Source organism: Phocoena sinus, chromosome 8 (genome assembly GCF_008692025.1).
Source record: "Phocoena sinus isolate mPhoSin1 chromosome 8, mPhoSin1.pri, whole genome shotgun sequence".
NCBI lineage: Eukaryota > Metazoa > Chordata > Mammalia > Artiodactyla > Phocoenidae > Phocoena > Phocoena sinus.
In genome coordinates, this window is record NC_045770.1 from 31,415 (window position 1) to 54,104 (window position 22,690).

The following is a 22,690-nucleotide window of genomic DNA, read 5'->3' on the forward strand; positions in this document are numbered from 1 at the left end:
CCATGGCCACTGAGCCTGCGCGTCTGGAGCCTGTGCTCGGCAATGGGAGAGACTACAGCAGTGAGAGGCCCGCGTACCTCAAACAAACAAAAAACCTCATTTTAGGAGATTACCAAGGCCCCGTATAGACTGGCACAGATAGCAGCCATGTGGCCAGGGGTCTGGGCAGAATGAGGACCCTGGAATCACCTGGAAAGGATGAAGCCCTGGCTTCATTAGGTGAGCTCTTCTACCACGGGGCCCGTGGAAACAGCCACTCCACTCTGTCTGCGGAAAGGGACCCAGTGCTGAGTCCAGAAGGGGTTACCTTGCAAAGCTGGCTCTTCAGGGATTTCATCATCAACAGCATGTGGTAGCCAATAACTACGGACTTGGAGGAATCACTTTCTGGCACATGATGACAGCACTGTCACTTCAGGCTCATCAAACCTAGCATAGGAATGTTTGAAGGATTAGAGTTTGGGAGACTGTGAAGCTTGGATGTCAGGGAAACTGAGCAGGTTTGTCAAGGTTGTCACGGAAACTTCTCCCTTAAACTGAAGGCAGGGCTGGGAGAGCTGAACTCCAGGGATCTTTTAAAGGGGCTGCTCTGAAGCACCGTCACCTGAGTGGTGGTCCCAGCATGAGCTGGGGTTTGAGAAGTGTGATGAGATTAAGCCTTACTCTCCATGACAGCTGGGAAGGGGTTTGTAAAGCACCTTGGCTTTTAAGGCAAAGGTTTGTTGCGGGAAAAATGTGTCTCCCAAAAATGGGTTGAAGCTCAAGATGTCTCTCTTCCCTTCTTGTGAGAGTCCAGGGCAGGTGGGTGTCGGGGCACAGGCTCTGTCCCCCTTGTTTCTCCTCCGTGCTTCCAGGTGAGGGCTCTAACCAGCAGGGTGGGGTGGCCACGTGGGCATCATGCCCTCCGTCCTAGGATGCAGGCTGGCCAAGCCCCTCACCACCTCCACCCCTTACCCTCGGTAACATGAGACACTACGCCCCAGTTGGAAGGGGTGGGAAGGCTGGGAGGTGGAGGGTAGCCGTGAACAGGAAAAAGGGAAATGGGTTCTGATGGGCAGCTGTGCGGCCCTGCTGTGAGGGTCACCTGGACGGTAGCGCACAGACTCTGCGTCCTATGAAGCTTTGATGTTTTGTGGTTCTGGAAGTCCTATAGGAGATGGTCCACAGCAGGTGAAGCTAATGCTCTCAGTGGAGCTGGTGAAGCCAAAGATCTGCAGTTCAGACTGAAGGTGCCGATGTACATACAGGACAAAACCATCTTGTGTGAATGTAGTTCAGGCACATTTAACATGAATGCAGTCATGTTAATGCCTAGCATCTTCTATCTTGTGCCTCCCGTCAGGGACACCCTCCTCAGTTCCTGGGGTTCCTGTAACTCACGTACAGGGGGATGGAGAGTGGGCTCTGTCCAGTCTGAGCCCTGAGTTACGCTGCGTGTGAGTCTGCTCAGGATCGCCGTAACAAATAGCACAGACTGGGCAGCTTGAATAACAGACCTATCTCCCAGTCCTGGATGCTGTCGGAGATCAAGGTGTGTGCACACTGGCTTCTCCTGAGGCCTCTCTCCTTGGTGCTTAGACAGCCGTCTTCTCCCCAGGTCCTCACATGGTCTCCCCCTGTGCCTATCTGTGTCCTAATCTCTTCTTGTAGGACATCAATCCTATTGGATTAGGATCCACCCTACTGACCTCATTTTTACCTTGATCACCTCTTTAAAAACCCCATCTCCAAATACAGCCACATCCTGGGGTCCTGGGGGTTAGGGATTCAGCATGTGAATTTGGGGGGACACGACTGAACCTATACCACCCTCCTTAGGAAGCAAGTGTGCCTCAGTCCTTCCTTCCCTCAAGTCACACGAGGTGATGTAATGGCTCAAGGAGAGGCCACTCATGCAGAGTTTGTGTCCCAGCTGGGGACCCCTTCTCTGCTCTCTTTGATGAGGCCGTGGCAGTGCCTTCCCCGTCCTGAGGTGAGCAGTTCTGGGGTTTCCTGCCGTGTCTCCCAGCCTGCTGAGGAAGGGAACCCAGGAGCCAGCAGCCTAGTGGGGATGTCGGAGACTCTCAGGGCCTTGGCAGATGTCTCTCCCAGCAGATACCCTAGTGAAAGTGGGGAAACATTTGGAGGATTACAGGTGGGAGAGAGTCACCGTCTCTTTTATGCTTCAGAAAGACCACATTCGGGTGGGATGCGAAATGCATCATGGGGCAGGGAGCTTTGTCAGGGCCTGATGGAGGAACCAAGCACAAGATCAGGCTTGGGCCAGGGCTGTGGGTGTAGAGGGGAATTAGTGTGGGGACTGGCCACAGACTCTGCAGGAGGACCTGACAGTCACTGGGGAACAAGGAGAGTGGGAGCCTGGGAGGACCCAGTGTTACCTAACCAAAGTGCCAAGACAAGGAGGACAGGTGGATTGTGCTCTAAAATCCCTGAACTCCCTGGATTTCAGCAAAGCAATTTTAAAGGCCAGGTGAAGAAGGAGGGCCACAGGGTATGTGGTCAGCTGGTGCACAACTCTCTGGTTGATGGTGAGGTAGCAGGTGGTTAACATTGTAAATTCTTAGGCACCAGAAGCTCTGGGGCTGTGTTCATGGTCATCAAAAAGTTAATTTCTTCCACTTGGTGGTGGTTTTAGCATCTGTAAAACAACTTGGGAAGCGTGCAGCAGATACTGTTATCCCGGTACTTCAGAGAGGAGCTACAGCAGAGGATATGAGGGAGGGGTCTGTCCTGGGAAGGCCCTGTAGGGTCCTGCTCGGTTACACCCGGTGCCTGGGCTCAGCAACCAGGGAAGGTGGGGCTGCTCCTGGATGTGGGGAGCTGCAGGACCCCAGTCCTCTGAGGGGCCTGTTAGCCCCCAAGGTGAGATGGGGGTGCAGTGGCTGGACAGAGGCGTCTGACCTGGGAGAGGGGTCCAGGCTGGAAATGTCACTGGAATCATCGCAGGGAGGCAAAGGCCAGGCGGAAGCAGGTGCCTCACAGCAGACTACGTGCAGGTGACTGCGGTCCTGATAGAAGGAACTCAGAGCCATAAAGGAGTGGCCATCGGGGCTTCATGCTCCTCTTCCTTTGTAAAACTGCTATGACAGTTTGAAACACCACCAGGAGACTTCTGAGCCCAGTGCTGCCATGGCTTCATTAAAGGGGCTCGGGTGGAAGACAGAACCACTGCAGGCCCCACCCATGTCCCCACTGGGAATGAATCCCATCAGGGCACCGGGGCTCACAGACTTCAGTGAACCTCTGCCCTCAGGACTGGTCCTCTTCCTTGCTCTCACCTGCTGGTCAAAGGCCCAGGCACCCACATCCCGGCTCCGCCCCCACCCCAAGGACTAAGTAGTATTCCATTGTATAGCTGTACAACATCTTCATTTTTCTGTCAATGGACACTTTGGTCGTTTCTCTGTCTTGGCTATTGTAAATAGTGATGCCCTGAAAATAGGGGTGCACGTGTCCTTTCTAACTATAATTTTCTCTGGATCTAAGCCCAGGAATGGGATTGCTGTGCACAGGCTTTCTCTAGTTGCGGTGAGCAGGGGCTACTCTTCATTGCGGTGCTCGGGCTTCTCATTGTGGTGGCTTCTCTTGTTGCAGAGCACGGGCTCTAGGATCGCGGGCTTCAGTAGTTGTGGCACATGGGCTTAGTTGCTCTGCGGCATGTGGGATTTTCCCAGACCAGGGCTCGAATCCGTGTCCCCTGCATTGGCAGGCAGATTCTTAACCACTGCACCACCAGGGAAGTCCTATGTTTTGGTTTTTAAGGAAACTCCATACTGTTCTCCACAGTGGCTGTACCAATTTGCATCCCCAACAGGGTAGGAGGTTTCCCTTTTCCCCATGCCCTATCCAGCATTTATTCTTTGTAGATTTTTGTTGGCAATGGCCATTCTGACCAGTGTGAGGTGATACCTCATTGTAGTTTTGATTTGCACTTCTTTAATAATTAGTGATGTTGGGTGTCTTTCCCTGTGCTTATTTTTTTATACACTGTGTGTAAAATTTACCTCTTGCAATTGGCTTCTTGGAAGTCAGCCCTGTTTTGAATTCTTTTCCGATGATTTACCCCAGGGCATTTCTTGAGGGCAGGTGATATTTAGAGCCCTGCAGGCCTTGTGAAGATCAAGTGCCCATCAGTGCCGGTTTTAAAGTTGTTGTTACGGGAAATGGCCACAAGACGGCAGCATGTCTTCAAGCCCAACTCTGGTTACTTGGCAACCAGAGCCTGAGGGAAAGTCCTGTTCCTGAGTTGTCAGTTAGAATGGAATATGCCTGAAGAAACATCCAAGGCTTTTGTCTCATGACTTCTTCCCCATTCCCCTTTATCCCCGAGACAAATCCCAACTCCTGAAACACCATTCTGCTGAGGATGCCATAATCCATAGATGGAGCAACACTGAGGAAGGAGGCTGGAGGTGGGAACCCCACCACCGGGAGACATGGAGCCCAGGAAACTTTTCAAAGCTCTTCCAGCCCCGAGGCTCCACCATCCTTTGGGTGCACTAGGCTTATTTTCGCTGTAGGAGGGCCCAGCTGGATCTGGAGGTTGTGGCTCATGCAGAGGGGAACAGGCACTCCAGGGGCTCACTGGCTGGCACATCCTCCCCAGCTCCCTCAGCCCCATGGCAGTCCAGCTTTGGGACACAAGCCTGCTAAGGCTCCAGGGATGTGACACCAGCCTATGTCACCAAGGACTGAGGGGAATAGAGTCAGCATTTCTTTTTTTCTTTCTTTCTTTTTTTTTTAATGTTCATTTTGAATTGGAGTATACAGGTAATTTGCAATGTTGTGGGTTTTTTTTAAGGTGTACAGTGACTTGATTCACTTATACATAGACATATATGTGTTCTTTTTTGGCTTCTTTTCCCATATTGCTTATTACAGAGTGTTGAGTAGGGTTCCTTGTGCTATACAGTGGGCGCTCATTGATTATTTTATAAATAATAGTGTGCATATGTTAATCTCAACCTGCCAGTTTCTCCCTGCCCCCCACCTTTCCCCTTTCATAACCCTAAATTTCCTATGTCTGTGAGGTTGTCTCTGTTTTGTGAAGTAGTTCATTTCTATCCATTTTTAGATTCTACCTAGAAGTGATATCATATACTTGTCTTTCCCTGTCTCACTTACTTCATTTAGTATGATCATCTCTACTTCCTTCTCTGTGGCTGGAAATGGCAGGATTTCATGCTTTTTATGGCTGAATAATATGCCATTGTGTTTATTTACCACATCTTATTTATCCATTAGGACATCCATCTGTCCTTTTTATTTATCCAGAAGGACATCCATCTGTCCTTCTACCCTTAGGTTGCTTTTGTGTCTTGGCTATTGTACCCAGTGCTGCCATGATCGTGGTGGTGCAGGTGTCTTTTAAAGTTTTGGTGTTCTCCAAATCTATGTTCAGGGGTGGTTTCGATGTGTCAGGTGGTACTTCTATGTTTAGTTTATTAAAGAACCTCCATACTGTTCTCCATATGTAGATGTACCACATATGGAGATGTATATCCATATGTGGATGTACCAATTTACATTCCCACCAACAGTACAAGAGGGTTCCCTTCTCTCCACGCTCTCTCCAGCATCTATTGTAGATTTTTTGATGATGGCCATTTTGACCAGTGTGAGGTGATACCTCATTGGATTTTGATTTGCCTTTCTCTAATAATTACTGATGCTGAGCTTTTTTCTTTTCATGTAGGCCATCTGTATGTCTTCTTTGGAGTAATGTCCATTTAGATCTTCGGCCCATTTTTTTATTGGGTTGTTTGTTTTTTTGATATTGAGTTACTTGAGCTGTTTGTATGTTTCAGACATGGAGTCCTTGTGGGTATCTTCATTTGTGAATATTTTTTCCCATTCTGAGGTTTGTCATTTTTCGTTTATGATTTCCTTTGCTGTGCAAACGTTTTCAAGGTTAATTAGGTCCCATTTGTTTATTTTTGGTTTTCTTTCATTATTCTAAGAGGTGTATCATGAAAGAACTTGCTGCGATTTATGTCAAAGCATGTTCTACCTATATTTTCCTCAAGAGTTTTTTTAATTTATTTTTTAGAAGATGTTGGGGGTAAGAGTTTATTAATTTATTTATTTATTTTTGCTGTGTTGGGTCTTCGTTTCCATGTGAGGGCTTTCTCCAGTTGTGGCAAGCGGGGGCCACTCTTCATCGTGGTGCGTGGGCCTCTCACTATTGTGGCCTCTCTTGTTGCGTAGCACAGACTCCAGATGTGCAGGCTCGGTAGTTGTGGCTCACGGGCCTAGTTGCTCCATGGCATGTGGGATCCTCCCAGACCAGGGCTCGAACCCATGTTCCCTGCATTAGCAGGCAGACTCCCAGCCACTGCGCCACCAGGGAAGCCCTCCTCAAGAGTTTTAAAGTATCCGTACTTACATTTAGATCTTTAACCTATTTTGGAGTTTATTTTTGTGTATGCTGTTAGGGAGTATTCTAATTTCATTCTCTTTTTAATTGTTTAAGGAACCTCCACACTGTCTGCCACCGTGGCTTTTACCAATTCACATACATTCCCAGCATCACTGTAGGAGGGTTCCCTTTTCTCCACACCCTTTCCAGCATTTCTTGTTTGTAGGTTTTTTTTGACAATGGCCATTCTGACTGGCATGAGGTGATACCTCATTGTAGTTTTTATTTCCACTTCTCTAATATTTAGCAACGTTGAAAATTTTTCACGTGATTTTCTTTAAACAGTGTGAGTAAAATTACCTCTTGCAATTGGCTTCTTGAACATCTGCACTGTTTTGAACTCTTTTTCAATGACCTACCCCAGGACATTTCTTGAAGGCAGGTGCTTTTTACTTACAGCCCCACAGGCCTTGTGAATATTAAGTGCCCATCAGCACAGGTTTTAAAGTTGGTGTTATGGGATAATGGCCACAAGTGGAAGTATTTCTTCAGGCCCAACATTTCTTTTTTTTTTTGGTAATTTAATTTTTATTTTATATTGGAGTAGAGTTGATTTCCAATGTTGTGTTTGTCTCAGATGTACATAACCTTGATTCAGTTATACACAGATGTATATCTATTCTTTTTCAGGTTCTTTTCCCAAATAGGTTATTACAGTGTTTTCAGTAGAGTTCCTTGAGCTATTCGGTAGGTCTTTTTGATTATCTCTTTGATATATATTATTGTGTATCTGTTACTCCCAACCTCCTAATTTATCCCTTTCCCTATCTTTCCTTTTTGATAATTAGAAGTTGGTTTTCTAAGTCTGTGAGTCTGTATCTGTTTTGTAAATTAGTTCATTTGTAGGAATGTATAGATTCCACCTGTAAGTGACATCTTAGGATATTTTTCTTTCTCTTTCTGACTTAACTTACTATGATCATCTCTAGTCCACAGGTGACTGCAAATGGCCTTATTTCATTTTTTTAATGGCTGAGTCATATTCCATGTGTACATGTGTCACTTCTTTATCCATTCATCTGTCGACGAACATGTTGTTTGCTTCCATGTCTTGAATATTGTAAATAGTGCCACAGTGCACACTTGGGTGCACGTGTCTTTTTGAATTCTGGTTCTCTCCACATATACTTTTAGGGGGTAGCACTGCCAGATCATATGGTAGATCCAATTTTACCTTTTAAAGGCACTTCCATAATGTTCCCTATAGTATCTGTTACCATTGACATCCCACCAACACCACAAAAGGATTTACTTTTCTCCATGCCCTCTCCACCATTTATTCATTGTCGATATTTGATGATGGCCTTTCAGACCGGTTCAAGGTAATCCCTTGTTGTAGTTTTGATTTGCATGTCTCTGTAAATTGCTACGTTGAGCATGTTTTTATGGGCTGTTTTTCTTCATAAACAGTGTGAATAGAATTTACCTAATGAAATCACCTTCTTGAAAGTCTGCCCTATTTTCAGTAACTTTTGAACACTTACCCTGGGACATTTTTTGAGGACAGGGGTCATTTAGAGTGAAGCAGTCCTTGTGATTGGACTCGCACAAGCAATCGTTTTGAGGTTGCGTTTGTGGGAAAAGGCCACAAGGCAGCAGCATTTCCTTGGGCCCAACTCAAGTTCCCTGGGCAACCAGAGCCTTAGGGGAAATCTTGTTTGGGGCGTGTAAATTAGAGAGGAATGTGCCAGAACAAACACTCAAGTCTTGTGTCTCATTACAGCTTTTTAAATTAGATTCATTTTTATTTTTTATTATTTTTTTGCGGTACGTGGGCCTCTCACTGTTGTGGCCTCTCCTGTTGTGGAGCACAGGCTCCGGATGTGCAGGCTCAGTGGCCATGGCTCACGGGCCCAGTCACTCCGCGGCATGTGGGATCTTCCCGGACCGGGGCACGAACCCACGTCCCCTGCATCAGCAGGCAGACTCTCAACTACTGAGCCACCAAGGAAGCCCCATTTTTATTTTTTATTGGAGTAACATTGATAGACAATGTTGTGTATGTTGTCGGGATACAGATTCATTTTCAGTTACACGGATAAATATATCTATGCATGTTCGGCTTCTTTTCCCGTATAGGTTATTAGAGAGTGTTGATAGCCCTTCCTTGGTATACATAGCTGGCTTTTGCTAGCTTCTGACACATTCCACACTAATTCACAATCAGGGGACAAAATTCACCTGTGGCTCTGGTTACCGTAGTAACAGGAGCAGGACAGGAAGAAATGCTGCTGTCTTGTGGCCGGCTCACAAAACATCAACCTGAAAACAATTGCTTAGGGGTACTTAATACTCACAAGGACTGTTGGAATGCAAATGATACCTGGTCTCAAAAAATTTCCAGGGGTAAGTAATCGAAAATAAAGAAAAACAGGGCAGACGTCCAAGAAGACAATTTCAACACGCAAGTTCTACTCACACTGTTGGGGAAAAAAAAGGCACACGAAAAGATGCTCATTATGGCAAAGTATTGGAGAAAGGCAAATGTAAACTATGAAGAAATATGACGACCCACCAGTCAAAACAGCCATAAGCAAAAAGTCTACAGAAAATAAATGCTAGAGTGGGGCTTAGGAAAAGGGGATCCTCCTTTGGTGCTGGTGGGATGGAAATGGTAATAGCCACTATGGAGAAGATATGGAAGTGCCTTTAAGGTAACAACAGAGGTACCATATTATCTGACAGTCCCACACCTAAGCGTATATGTGTTGAAAATGAGAATTCAAACACACACAAACACCCAAGTGTGCACTGCAGCACTATTTACAATAGCCAACACATGGACGCAAACATGTACACATTGAAATAGGACTCAGCCAGAAATAATGAAATAATGCCATTTGCATTAACCTATGGCCCCAGACATAATCACAGTAAGTGAAGTAAGTCATAAAGAGACAAATATTATATGATATCACTTATAGGTCGAATGGAGAAATTGATATAAATTAACAAGGTAAGAAAAGTGAAACAGACACACAGACTTAGAAAACAAATTATGGTTACCAAAAAGGAAAGGTGTGAAAGAGATAAATTAGGAGGTTTGATTAATTTATATACAGGAATAGATATAAAATAGTTCATCAACAACAACTTACTCTACAGCAAGGGAGGTGTACTCTATAATAACCTATATGTGAAAAGAGACCAAGCATGAATATACATATGTATGTGTATAAGTGAACAAGATTCTGTACACCTACCAAAAACACCACATTTTAAGTCAACTTACTCCAATAAAAAATAAATATTAAATTTTAAAAAAACTACAAGAAATTATGAGACACAGGAACTTCCCAGGGGGCGCAGTCATTAAGAATCCTCCTGCCATTGCAGGGGACACAGGTTTGAGCCCTGGTCCGGGAAGATCCCACACTCCATGGAGCAACTAAGCCCGTGTGCCACAACTACTGAGCTTTCATGCCACAACTACTGAAGCCTGTGCACCTAGAGCCTGTGCTCTGCAACAAGAGAAGTCACTGCAATGAGAAGCCCATGCACCACAATGAAGAATAGCCCCCACTCGCCGCAACTAGATAAAGCCCACACACAGCAACGAAGACCCAATGCAGCCAAATAAAGTTATTTAAAAAAGAGAGAGAAACTGGTTATAGAATGAACAAACAAGTCAAATTAAGTCTCATCACACACTTCTTAGGATGGCCAGTAAACAAACCAAAACAAAAGGTAACAGCAGAAAATAACCAGTGAGGCAAGGACGTGGCTAAATGGGAATGCTTGTGCACTCTTGGTCAGAGGTGATATGGTGTGGCTGTTATAAACGCTATGATGGGGATTAAGCTGGCAAAGAGAAAGATAAGAGAAAGTAAGGAAACAATACCATTTACTATCACATCAAAAAGAATAAAATACCTAGGAATGAGCCTATATAAGGAGGCAAAAGACCTGTACTCTGAAAACTATAAGATTTATGAAAGAAATCAAAGATGAGAGAAACAAATGGAAAGATATACCATGTTCTTGGATTGGAAAAATCAATACTGTCAAAATGACTATACTACCCAAGGCAATCTACAGATTCAATGCAATCCCTATCAAATTGCCAATGGCATTTTTCACAGAAGTAAAACAAGAAATTATAAAATTTATATGGAAACACAAAAGACCCTGAAAAGCCAAAGCAACACCGAGAAAGAAAAATGGGGCTGGAGGAACCAGGCTCCCTGACTTCAGACTATACTACAAAGCTACAGTAATCAAAATAGTATAGGGCTTCCCTGGTGGCACAGTGGTTGACAGTCCGTCTGCCGATGCAGGGGACACGGGTTTGTGCCCTGGTCTGGGAAGATCCCACATGCCGTGGAGCGACTGGGCCCATGAGCCATGGCCGCTGAGCCTGCATGTCCGGAGCCTGTGCTCCACAACAGGAGAGGCCACAACAGTGAGAGGCCCGTGTACCATAAAAAAAAAAAGTATGGTATTGGCACAAAAACAGAAATATAGATCAACGGTACAGGATAGAAAGCCCAGAAATAAACCCATGCACATATGGTCAATTAATCTACAACAAAGGAGGCAAGAATATACAATGGACAAAAGACAGTCTCCTCAATAAGTGGTGCTGGGAAAACTGGATAGCTACGTGTAAAAGAATGAACACTCTACCACCACACATAAAAATAAACTCAAAATGGATCAAACACCTAAATTTAAGGTTGGACACTATAAACTCTTAGAGGAAATCATAGGCAGAACACTCTTTGACATAAATCATAGCAATGTTTTGGTTCCATATCCTAGAGTAATGAAATGGAAACAAAAATAAACAAATGGGACCTAATTAAACGTAAAACCTTCTGCACAGCAAAGAAAACCATAAATAAGACAAAAAGACAACCCACAGAATGGAAGAAAATATTTACAAATGAAGTGACTGACAAGGGATTAATCTCCAAAATATAAAAACAGTGCATGCAGCTCTATGTCAAAGAAAAAAAACAAAAACCAACCCAATCAAAAAATGGGCAGAAGATCTAAATAGACATTTCTCCAAAGAAGACATACATCTGGCCAAAAAGCACATGAAAAGATGCCTCAACATCAGTAACTGCAAGAGAAATGCAAATCAAAAGCACAATGAGGTATCATCTCACACCAATCAGGATGTCCATCATTAAAAATTCTGCAAACAATAAATGCTGAAGAGGGTGTGGAGAAAAGGGAACCCTCTTGCACTGTTGGTGGGAATGTAAATTGGTACAACCACAATGGAGAACAGTATGGAGGTTCCTTAAAAAAACAAAAATAAAACTACCACATGATCCAGCAATCCCACTCCTGGGCATATATCCTGAGAAAAACATAATCCAAAAAGATATATACACCCCAATGTTCACTGAAGAACTATTTACAATAGCTAAGACATGGAAGAAACATAAATATCCATTGACAGAGACATGGATAAAGAAGATCCATTGGTATGGTATGTATATACAGTGGAATATTACTCAGCTAGAGAAAGGAATGAAATAATGCCATTTGAAACAACACGGGTGGACCAAGAGTTTATCATACTAAGTGAAGTAAGTCAGACAGAGAAAGACAAATATCATGTGATATCACTTATATGTGGACTCTAATTTTAAAATGATACAAATGAACTTATTTACAAAACAGAAACAGACTTACAGATGTAGAAGACAAACTTATGGTTACCCAAGGGGAAACGTGGGGGTGGGGAGAGGGATAATTCAGCAGTTTGGGAGTAACATACACACACTACTATTTATAAAATATATAACAAACAAGGACCTATTGTATAGCACAGGGAACTCTACTCAATATTCTGTGATAATGTATATAAAAAAGAATCTAAAAAAGAATGAATATATGTGTATGTATAATTGAATCACTTTTCTGTATACCTGAAACTAACACAACATTGTAAATCAACTGTATTTCAATAAAATTTTTAAAAAAATAATGGGGTGAAATGAGAATCAACTGAGGAATTAGGCAAAAACAGAAATACAGGGAAAGACAGAGAAAGTCACATGATGGAGAGACATGCCTGTTCTCCAAATTGTACACAAAAATATGCAACGCTTAAAAACATCTTTGTTGTAGAGACAAAGAGAGGGTTAAAAAAAAAGTTTACTTGGGGGGAGAACCAGTAAGAGATCATTTTCCAAAATCTGGCTAAAAATTGACATAACTTTATAGATACGGATGAGAGGATGAATAAAGTGATGACCAAGGCCAAGCACAGCCCCGTTCTCCGATCCCATGAAACGGCTGAAGGATACTGTGAAACTTCTTGCCGTTTTCTAATACCAAGTGCATTTTCTACTTTTTCTATTCTATCCCAGCCCTCTTGTGGTGAAATGACAACATTGCAACCAACTGCATTCCACTTAAGGCAACCAACTTTTCCTTCTCAAATTAGTAAAAAAAAAAAAGCATGTAACCCTGCTCTTTGCCAAGCTTCATTGTAAGTGCTTTAGATATATTAATTTATTTAAGGTAGGAACTATTATCCCCAACTTGTAGGTACTCTAACTTGCTTATGGTCACACAGCAATTAAGTGGCTCTGAGGATTTCAAAAGGGGTCTTATTTAAACCATTTCGGGTTGCATTAGGTAAACAGTAGCACTTTAAATAAGCATCTGTTAGAGATTTAATTAATAAATTAAATGGTTTAATGAATTAATAAACCAACCCATTCCCTATTTTGCAGCATGAACTATTTGCTCTGCAGCCATCAAAAATTCTTCTTTCATGTGACTGGGAAAATGTTATACTTTTTTGGTGTGGAGATTAATTTAAAACCTTCTTTATTTTTAGGATTTAAATAGTTACCAAGAAGTTCCCTCACTTATAAGCTATACAGAGAAAAGCAGGACCTCCTCTCTTCCTCTCCTTCTTTCTCTCTCTCTGACACAAACACAAACACACACACACACACACACACACACACACACAGGCACACACTCTCAGAATTGAGTATTGTCTGAGACAGTGAGGTTTACTTTCATTGTTTTCAAGTTTACTATTTGTTTATAACTTTTTCCGATGCTCATTTCTAACCCTAAATCCATTCCAATATTAAAAAGAAAAAGTCCACCCATAGTATTATTCACTCTAGTGGGAATGTAAAATCTCTGACTTTCAGCCCATTAAGTTAAATAGGCTCCCAGGACAGGCAGGTTCTCCAGCCAACGAGTTCAGCTGTGGACATGTGAAGCCATGCGTGTCCTAGTTAGGCTTAGGTAAGAGACCGAGGGTGTGGACAGGCATCGCTGGAAATGGGAGATGAATCCTCAACAGGATCTGTGCTGCCAGGTGGAAACCTACACGCACACATGAGCCAGGCTGGGACCCTCTGGGATGGCGAGGTGGTGTGTGGGCAGGGCCCCTGCCAGGCATCCTCAGTGTCTGGGGCTGAGACACAGATGGCCTGGCAGGAGAATGATGGGAAGCTGGGAGCGGGGCCTCTTGACGACTGTGCAGGGACACAGGGCAGGGGTGCTTCCAAAGTAGATTTTGTTTCATGGAGCAGGGGATCCCATATAACTTATAGGAAGATATTTCCAAAGATGGCAGTCTCTAAAAGGTCATCAAAATACCAGGAACGGAAGGGTCACGTACTTCCCAGAGTTCTTAGCGCAAGCATGGTTTCAAGGCTGTAACAGGAGGAATGCAAACACTGCAGCAGCAGCTCCAGGGAGGGAGGCCCGTCATCCCTCTCCTCATCCAGAGGCTCCTGTCTCTCCCCTCCAACCCACGCTGGAGGCCTCAGACTGGGGACACTCAGCTGCAGACATGGCAGGGGAGCGGAGCAGAGCCCTGGCCGGCCTGTGTGAGAGGGAGATGCGGGTCCCAGCCAGCACTCAGCGGTATTTGGTACCGCATCTGCCGGTCCTGAGCCGGGAGCTGACCCGTAGGGTGAGGCAGAGTCAGCGGGCAAGGTCGTGCCTCCCCAGCTGGCAGCCGTGTGTTTCTAAACTGACCGGGGGAGCTGTCCCCGAGCGGAACTGGGAGGCCAGCTGCCTCACTCCCCACAGCCCAGTGGATTTTGTCCTCCACCCCCTCCTTCCAGGAAAGGGCCTGAAGTTTATATGACCACTCACCAGACTGTCTGCATTTTAATCCTTCTCTCCAGTGCGGAATCGACGGCTTTGTTATGATGCTGGGCATCAGTGTGCTCCAGGGGGGCAGAGCAAGATCCACACACCCGTGGCCACCACCGCGAACACCGGCGGCGCCTGATGAGAAATAAGTGTGGCCCTCCACCTGGGGCCCAAAGAATTCAAGAAGAACCTGCTGGGCTTCCCTGGTGGTGCAGTGGTTGAGAGTCCGCCTGCCGATGCAGGGGACACGGGTTCGTGCCGTGGTCTGGGAAGATCCCATGTGCCGTGGAGCAGCTGGGCGCATGAGTCATGGCCGCTAAGCCTGCGCATCCAGAGCCTGTGCTCTGCAATGGGAGAGGCCACAGCAGTGAGACGCCCGCGTACCGCAAAAAAAAAAAAAAAAAAAAAAAAGAACCTGCCAAACCAATCTTACAGAGAGCAAGAAGTGTATTTTCTTACCCTAGTGAGCAGCAGAGGATAAAGGAATGATGGGAAAGGAGGAAAAGTAACATTGAAACAGGCAGGAAGGGAATATGAATTTGACCCAAATAATAATATTTCTGCTCTATGTATTCTGGAAAGTTATATCTTCCTACCATATAAAGGAATTGGGTGGTTCTCTTTACAGCAAAAAGACTCCATCAAATCAATAATACCTAATAAGTGTGTCATCTAAAAATACGGTCCCAGCGTCTGTAAAGGGTTCTCTTCCTCGTTTCAATCAGCGGCATCACCATCACCATCCCAGTCAGGCTCGTCCCTTCCTCTCAGCCCCCCCCACACCCCATCAACACCAGTTCCACACATTTCCCCTCCGCCTCGGAGGCACCGCACCTCAGTGTCCCTCCCTTATCCCCACCTCTCTTCCCCACTCTCTGGCCCAGACGCCCTCAGAGGGGACGGGCCACACTCAGCTCCCCGGGCACCCCCAGGGCTGGCAAGGGGTGCAGGAGCCCCATGCCACGGCGGTCCAGTGGGCAGAAGTTCCCCAACAGCCCACCTCTGGGGGCACACACCCACGGGGGGAAGGGGGGAGACATGGAGTCTGAGCTGGCGTCAGATCCTGCCCCCTACCCACACGTCCCCTATGCGGCTCAGCCCTCCCTTGCCCCCCCCCACCCCGCTCACATCCTCTGGACGCCAGCTGTGCAACCACAGCGGTCCAGACCTCAAGGCCCAGCGTCACAAAGAGCTGGCTCTGACACCCAGTGAGCACGTGACCTGGGGCACGTTCCTGAGCATCTAAGCTGTGAAATGAGACTAACGACAGCGCTCAATGGGGGGCGGCAGTGTGGGTAGCCAGCGCAACGAGCCTTGTAAACAGAGGGCCCGCAGCAGTCAGTGCCGGCAGGAGGCTTCTCCTCACCTTTTCCTCCCCGCGTCGCCGGCATCGTCAGGAAACCCAGCTCCCGTCAGCGTGGACACGGCCCAGTGTTGTCCTGAAGCCAAAACCCCAGCAAGTCCTAAGGAGACCCAGCACCTGTCGGCTGAGACGCTCACCCCGGGCGTGCCAGCCGTGGCCCTGACGGTGCGTGAGACACAAGGCCTCTCAGCTGCGCTCATAGCGGAGTCCGCGGGGAACGCGCATGCGCCGTGGGTCAGAGACGGCTCAGCGCCACCCTGTGGTCAGCGCGGGAAGTGCAGGCCGCGCCTTCCTCACGGGTCACCGGCGACAGCTCCCCCTGCTGGCGGAACCGCTGAACCCATTAACCTGTGGAAATTCAAACTGAGATGGAGACAGTATCCCATAACTTCTCCAAAAAGAGTTAATGAACAATTAACCATTTGGTGTGACATGCATGAAGACGCAAAGTTTACAACTTACACCAAATTCACCCAAAAATTATTCATAGGGACTTCCCTGGTGGCTCGGTGGTTAAGAATCCGCCTGCCAATGCAGGGAACACGGGTTCAAGCCCTAGTCCGGGAAGATCCCACATGCCGTAGAGCAACTAAGCCCATGCACCACAACTACTGAGCCTGCGCTCTAGAGCCCGTGAGCCACAACTACTGAGCCCGCGTGCCACAGCTACTGAAGCCCACACACCTAGAGCCCGTGAGCCACAACAAGAGAAGCCACTGCAATGAGAAGCCCGTGCACCACAAATAAAGAGTACGGCCCCACTCGCCACAACTAGAGAAAGTCCACCCACAGCAACAAAGACCCAATGCAGCCAAAAATAATAAATAAAAGTAAATAAATAAAAATAAATAAAAAATTAAAAAATTATTCATAGACAAATTTTAAATGCAAAATGATTCAAAATTATAGGAGAAAGCATAGAAAGAAAAACACATGAGCTTGGGTTTGGTCATGTAGATCATGAGTGCTGAGTTTTCCTTTAATACAGTCGCACATCTTAATTTTTTTAAAGATTTTTTATGTGGACCATTTTTAAAGTCTTTATTGAATTTGTTACAGTATTTCAAAAATATGGAATTTGCATGTCAGCCTTGCGTAGGGCCATGCTCACCTTCTCGGTATCGTTCCAGTTTTAGTATATGTGCTGCCGAAGCAAGCACCACGAGCACTGAGTTTTAACACACAACACAAAAAAGGGCAGTCCAGAAAGAAAAATAGGGAATATTGTGAACTTTATAAAATAAAGATTTCTACTCTGTGAAAGACCTTATTCAGAAAATCAAAAGACAAGTCACAAACTGGGAGAGAAATATTTGCAAACACATATCCATTAAAGGATTTGCCTCAAATATACAAAGACCTCTAACACCAGCAACCCCATTAAAATTAGGGAAAGAACTAAACAGACACCTGGCCAAAAAAGATATACAGATAGTACACACAAATATACTCAACATCATATACCATCAGTAATTACAAATTAATACAGCAATGATATATCACTGTTCACCTATTAGAACTGTCACCTGAAAACTGGGGTCCCCTCTCGGTGGGTGCCAAAGCCAAAAGACAACTGAGCCAAAGATGGGGAGAATGAAGGATTTTTTACTTGCAGCAAGTGAGGAGAACACCAGGGATCTTTCCCAAAGCAGTGTCTCCCTGAAGAGGAAAATTGTGGAAGTTTTAAACCAAGGATACATGCATATTCATGAAGGGGCTTGGGCAGTCTACAGCGTCCAAGCTTCGGTTGCTTGAAGTCAGGAGGGTCAGCAAAGGTCAATGTGATCCATTAGGTTCCAGCTGACCTGGTGGTTGAGCACTTTGGGATAATCTTTACATCAAAAGAGAACTGGGAGTCTTTACAACTGATATATTATCTTTGCTATTGTTATTTTGCTTGCCTGATTAATAGTCATTTGTTTCTACATTCTCTTGTTCCCTTAAGATATTAATTACTGAGCCCTGTTCAATGGCAAGCACTGTGGCCAGGCTAAGATCACAGAATGGTTTAGGCCAAAACTGGCTTCTCTTCTGTCAAGAAAGTCATGACTGGTTTTCTTTCTCTGGGGACACCCTACCCTATCTGCTTAAAAGATCCCCCCCTTGAGATATTTCACCCCTCAATCTTGAGGGGTATGATTTTTTTATATATTCTTACAATGTCAATTACTTAGCCATAAAGACAGATTGAACTGCTTATCCACACCAAATATTGGATGGCACTCAAAAACATTAAAGTGTCAGACATAAATGTGTACATTTTGATTTGCATCATTTTTATGAATTTCAAGAACTGGACAAACTGATGTATGTTTATACAAATCAAGACAGAGCCTGCATATGGTGGAGTAAAAAGGTAGGCTCCTCCCTAGTCTATGAAATGCTTTACCCACAGCCCTTAGTTCACTCTTTGACCAAGGTGTGAAAATACCTGAAGCAGTTAGTCTGCAGCCTCCAGTGGTTTTGCTGTAAATGATAGCTGTGTAATAGTCCCTTCAGAGTAGAAATGCAGTTTGGACAGAGAATTAGAAAAACATGAGTACTCGGGTGAAGATGGAAAGGGGGGAGCAGTAGGGTTCACGTCAGTCCCTCGTATTTTGTTTTAGGTACATATTGTGTCTTTAATTTTACATTAGACTTTTGTAATGAGTCGTTTAATGAAGCTATTTTGGAATCATGAAGCCTTTTGTAAGCTTCTGCATACCAATTGAAGTAGGCATCCTTTCTGTCTCTACGCTTTGGGATTCCCTTTTTCTCAAGTGCGCTTCTTAAATGAACGGTCACATTTCCCATAACTGTCATTGTAATTCTAGGTTGTTTTTAGTAAAATCTCGCCATTTTGTTAGATATTTGGAACTTTCAAGAGTATAGTTGTTAAACATAAGGTAACCAGGTATGCTGGGAAATGGCACACTCAACTCTTCAGACGTAAGGGATTCCACTTCTTTCAGCCAGGCTTTTGGGTTTCTTGGAGCCAAACCAATCAGCTTCCAGTATATCCAAGATCTCCATAAGCAACTAGCCTTTACTTAATATCCACCCAAGGCCTCCTACTTGACCCAGGCTAGCTCATATTGGACCCAATTTGATCCTGGACCCAGTCCATCTCCATCCGTAACCACCAATAATTCCCATGGAACTGTGGGCCGAGGGTAAGGCTTGACCAGCAGACCTCAGAGAAAGGGGCTGCAGGCTGATTCCACATGAATGGAACACTGCAGATGTCACCACGGTTCCTAAGGTGGAATTCAGGGAAGGATTCCAGACAAATGGGGAAATGCAGACAAAACGGTTACCAGCGCTCAGTATGGAATCCAGGGACTGTGCCCAGGGCTGGGGTTTTCCCCTGGGAACTGTGGTCTAAAGCCAATTAGATCGGGAGCTCAAACACAAATACAGCAGAACTCAACCAAGAACTTGCCAAGGGCTCTCGAAATGGCAAGAAAGACAGTGAACTCCGAACGAGGCTTGTGGGGCATGATGACGCCTGTGTTACTCCCTGCCTCTGAATGTGGTCAGAAAACCACTTTGGAGATCGTCACTGCCACGAATCTGTTAGAAAGCAAAATCCAACCGAGTACATTTGAAGATGTATTTGGCTTTGTTAGGTGATACATGAACTGGCCAGCATCCCATCTAGAATCTAAAAGGGTGCTCCCAGCGGTTGTACAAAATGAAAAAAATTTATGTAAACAACGGTGAGACAAGGAAGCGATTAGCAAAAGAAAAGAAAAGGTTATTTTTAAGGGCAGGATAACTTCTTCAGGCGGAAGGGCAGGGCAGGTGTCTCATCATGCAGATTGTTTCTTCCTCCTCTAAGGGCTGGAGAGGACCTACCTGGCAGCTCGCCTCACTGGTGCTGACCAGAATATTCCAGACTAGTTGATTAAGTATACATTTCTGATGAGGGTTGAAAATGCACTTAGGTTTGGCATTAGGGCTTTAGTGCTAATGATACAATGTAAGGCCTGTGATTTGTTGGTGTTTTTACCACTATCTACTTGCAAGCTGTATGAAGCACAATTATCTTTCAGTGATTGGAATCTCATAACCCTTGGGTAATGCAAATAGTGTAGCATTTTTACAAGTGTAAACTTGTAAAAAACAAAGTCTCACGCCAGTTACTTGCAAGCTGTGTTCAGCACAGCACTGTTTCAATGACGAGAAATGATACTCATTTATGATATGTGTACTGAAATGTTAAGAATGTTAAGAAAATGTTAATTACTTGTGTTAAGAAAACTTCTTAGGAGCCAGTTACAATCTACGTTAGGCAGTGTTCTCTCAGTGAAGTGTTTAGTAAGCCTTCTTTAAAGAAGTTTGTTACAAGCAAATTGCAAGCTGGGTACAACAAAGTATGCTTTCAGTGAATGGAAGTGATACTATTCTGTAATGTATGTTGTGAAGCGTTTAACAAGACTTGTAAGGAAATGTTTCTTACAAACTCCTGGCAAATGGCATTGAACACAGAATTCTTCCAGTGCAGGGAGGTGATACCTCTTCTGTCATGCATGGAGTGATGTGCTTCACGAGACTTATAATAAGGTGTTTCTTCAAGGCCTCTTTCAAGGTGCATTTACAAGAGGGTTCTGTGAGTGGAAATGATAACCATCCTGTAAGGTAGGTCATGAAAACCCATTCTGTGAGCATGTACTGATGTGTTTAATAAGGTATTAAAGACATTTCTTATAAGCTACTTGCAAGCTGTGTTCAGCCCAGCATTCTTTCTGTGCAATGAATGGACACTCGTGGAATGCATTTATTTTAGTGTATAAGCAAACCTGCAATAAAGCTTTTTCTGACAGGTACTTATAAATTGTGTTTAGCACAGCATTGTTTCAGTGAATGGAAATGACACTCATCTATGATACATGTACTGGACATGTGATTCACTGAACTTGTGTTAAGGAAACTTCTCACAGGCCAGTTACAGCCTGGATTCAGCAGAGTGTTCTCTCAGTGAATGGACGAGATACGCTTTCTGTTGTTCATGCAGTCCAGTGCTTAATAAAACTTCACTAGAGAAGTTTCTTATAAGCAAGTTGCAAAATGCATACAGCAAAGGGTGCTTTAAGTCAACGGGAAGGATACTATTCAGCGTCCGTATAGTAAAGTATTTAACAAGACGTGTAATAAAATGTTTCTTACCAACTCCTTGTGAATGGCATTGACTACAGATTTCTTGCAGAGCACGAGAATGATACGTCTTCCGACGTGCATGTAGTGATGGGCCTACCAAGAATTCTAATAAGATGTTTCTTTTAAGTCTATCTTCAAGGTGCACTCACAACTGTGTCCTTTCAACGAGCGGCAATGATATCCACCCTGTATGGGAGGAGTGAATACCCATTCTGTGAGCATACGTTTAACAAGGCATGGAAGACATTCCTCATACTTGCCAGCTGCATTCGGCTCACTGTTTTTTCTCCAAAAGGAATTGATACCCACTTTGTAGTGCATTTAATGTATTGTATAAGCAGACCTGTGATAAAGATTTTCTCACAAGTGTTTTCAGATTGTGGTCAGCACAACCTTGTTTCAGTGAATGAAAATGATACTATTTATGTGATATGTGCACTGAAATGTTCACAAAACTTGTGTTAAGGAAACTTACATTTTTTTAACTAATTAATTTATTTTTGGCTGTGCTGAGTCTGTTGCTATGTGCGGGCTTTCTCTAATAGCAGTGCGCGGGCTCTAGGAGCGTGGGCTTCGGTAGTTGTTGCATGTGGGCTCAGTAGTTGTGGCTCTCGGTCGCTAGAGTGCAGGCTCAGTAGTTGTGGTGCACAGGCTTAGTTGCTCCATGGCATGTGGAATCTTCCTGGCCCAGGGATCGAACCTGTGTCCCCTGCATTGGCAGGCGGATTCTTAACCACTGTGCGAACAGGGAAGCCCCAAGGAACTGTCTTAAAGGTCAGTTTCATGTTCTCTCAGTGAAGGGAAGAGATACACCCTCTGCTGTTAATGGACTCAAGTATTTAATAAGACTTCAGTAAGAAGTTTCTTACAAGTAAATTGCAAGCTGTGTACATCAGAGGGTGCTTTCAGCCCACAAAAGTAATACTTACTCTGTGATACATGGAGTGAGTGAACTGTTTACCAAGACTCGTAATTATGTGTTTCTCAAAGTCTACTTAGAAGGCAGGGACCCAGTGAAACCAGGTGAGGGATGATGGTGCCATAATTAAGGTAGTGACAGCAGACATGACACAGAGTTGAAGGAATCAAGATAGTAGGACGTGTGGGGTTAGGATCCGGCTGTTAGAATCATGTAAAGTGTCGTGGAGAGGAAGGAAACTGAGACAGAGAGTATAGGTGAATCGGGTATTTTGTACATGGGGGACAGGAGGAAGGCTAATTAAATCTGTGAGTGGTCTGTTGAACACGTTACTAGAGATTTCAATTGAGTTACACACAGAGGCGGAAAGCAAGAAGAGAGAGATGGTCTGCACATTAAGACTTGGCAGTTGGTTGCAATGTTGGCAGTCAGCTCCCTCAATCTGCAGGATTCAAAATATCTTATAAATTGATAGTAGTGACATTGGGAGAAGTTCCTGCTTATTTTTTTTAACAGAAAAATGACTGTTGGGGGAATTTAATTATTTAGCACGAAATTATGACCTAAATCAGGCAAAACCAATTGGAGATTTGATCAGATTCAAATCCTGAGAAGAATAGAGACAGAAATAAGGATTACATCTTCAGATAGATTTTCTTTGTACACATGTCTTCCTACTTTCTGATTAATCAAGCTGTGGTCTCTTCCATACAGTGTCCAATGATGCAGCCTGGATTAAAATGTAATTCAAACACTGTGA

General features: G+C 44.5%; 1 non-coding gene across 1 annotated transcript; it reads right to left on the minus strand.

Moving 5' to 3' along the window:
• Positions 1 to 16,926: 16,926 nt before the first annotated feature.
• On the minus strand, positions 16,927 to 17,032 carry LOC116758930. Its single transcript, XR_004351309.1, has one exon. It is a non-coding gene; the product is annotated as a U6 spliceosomal RNA (small nuclear RNA).
• Positions 17,033 to 22,690: the final 5,658 nt, after the last annotated feature.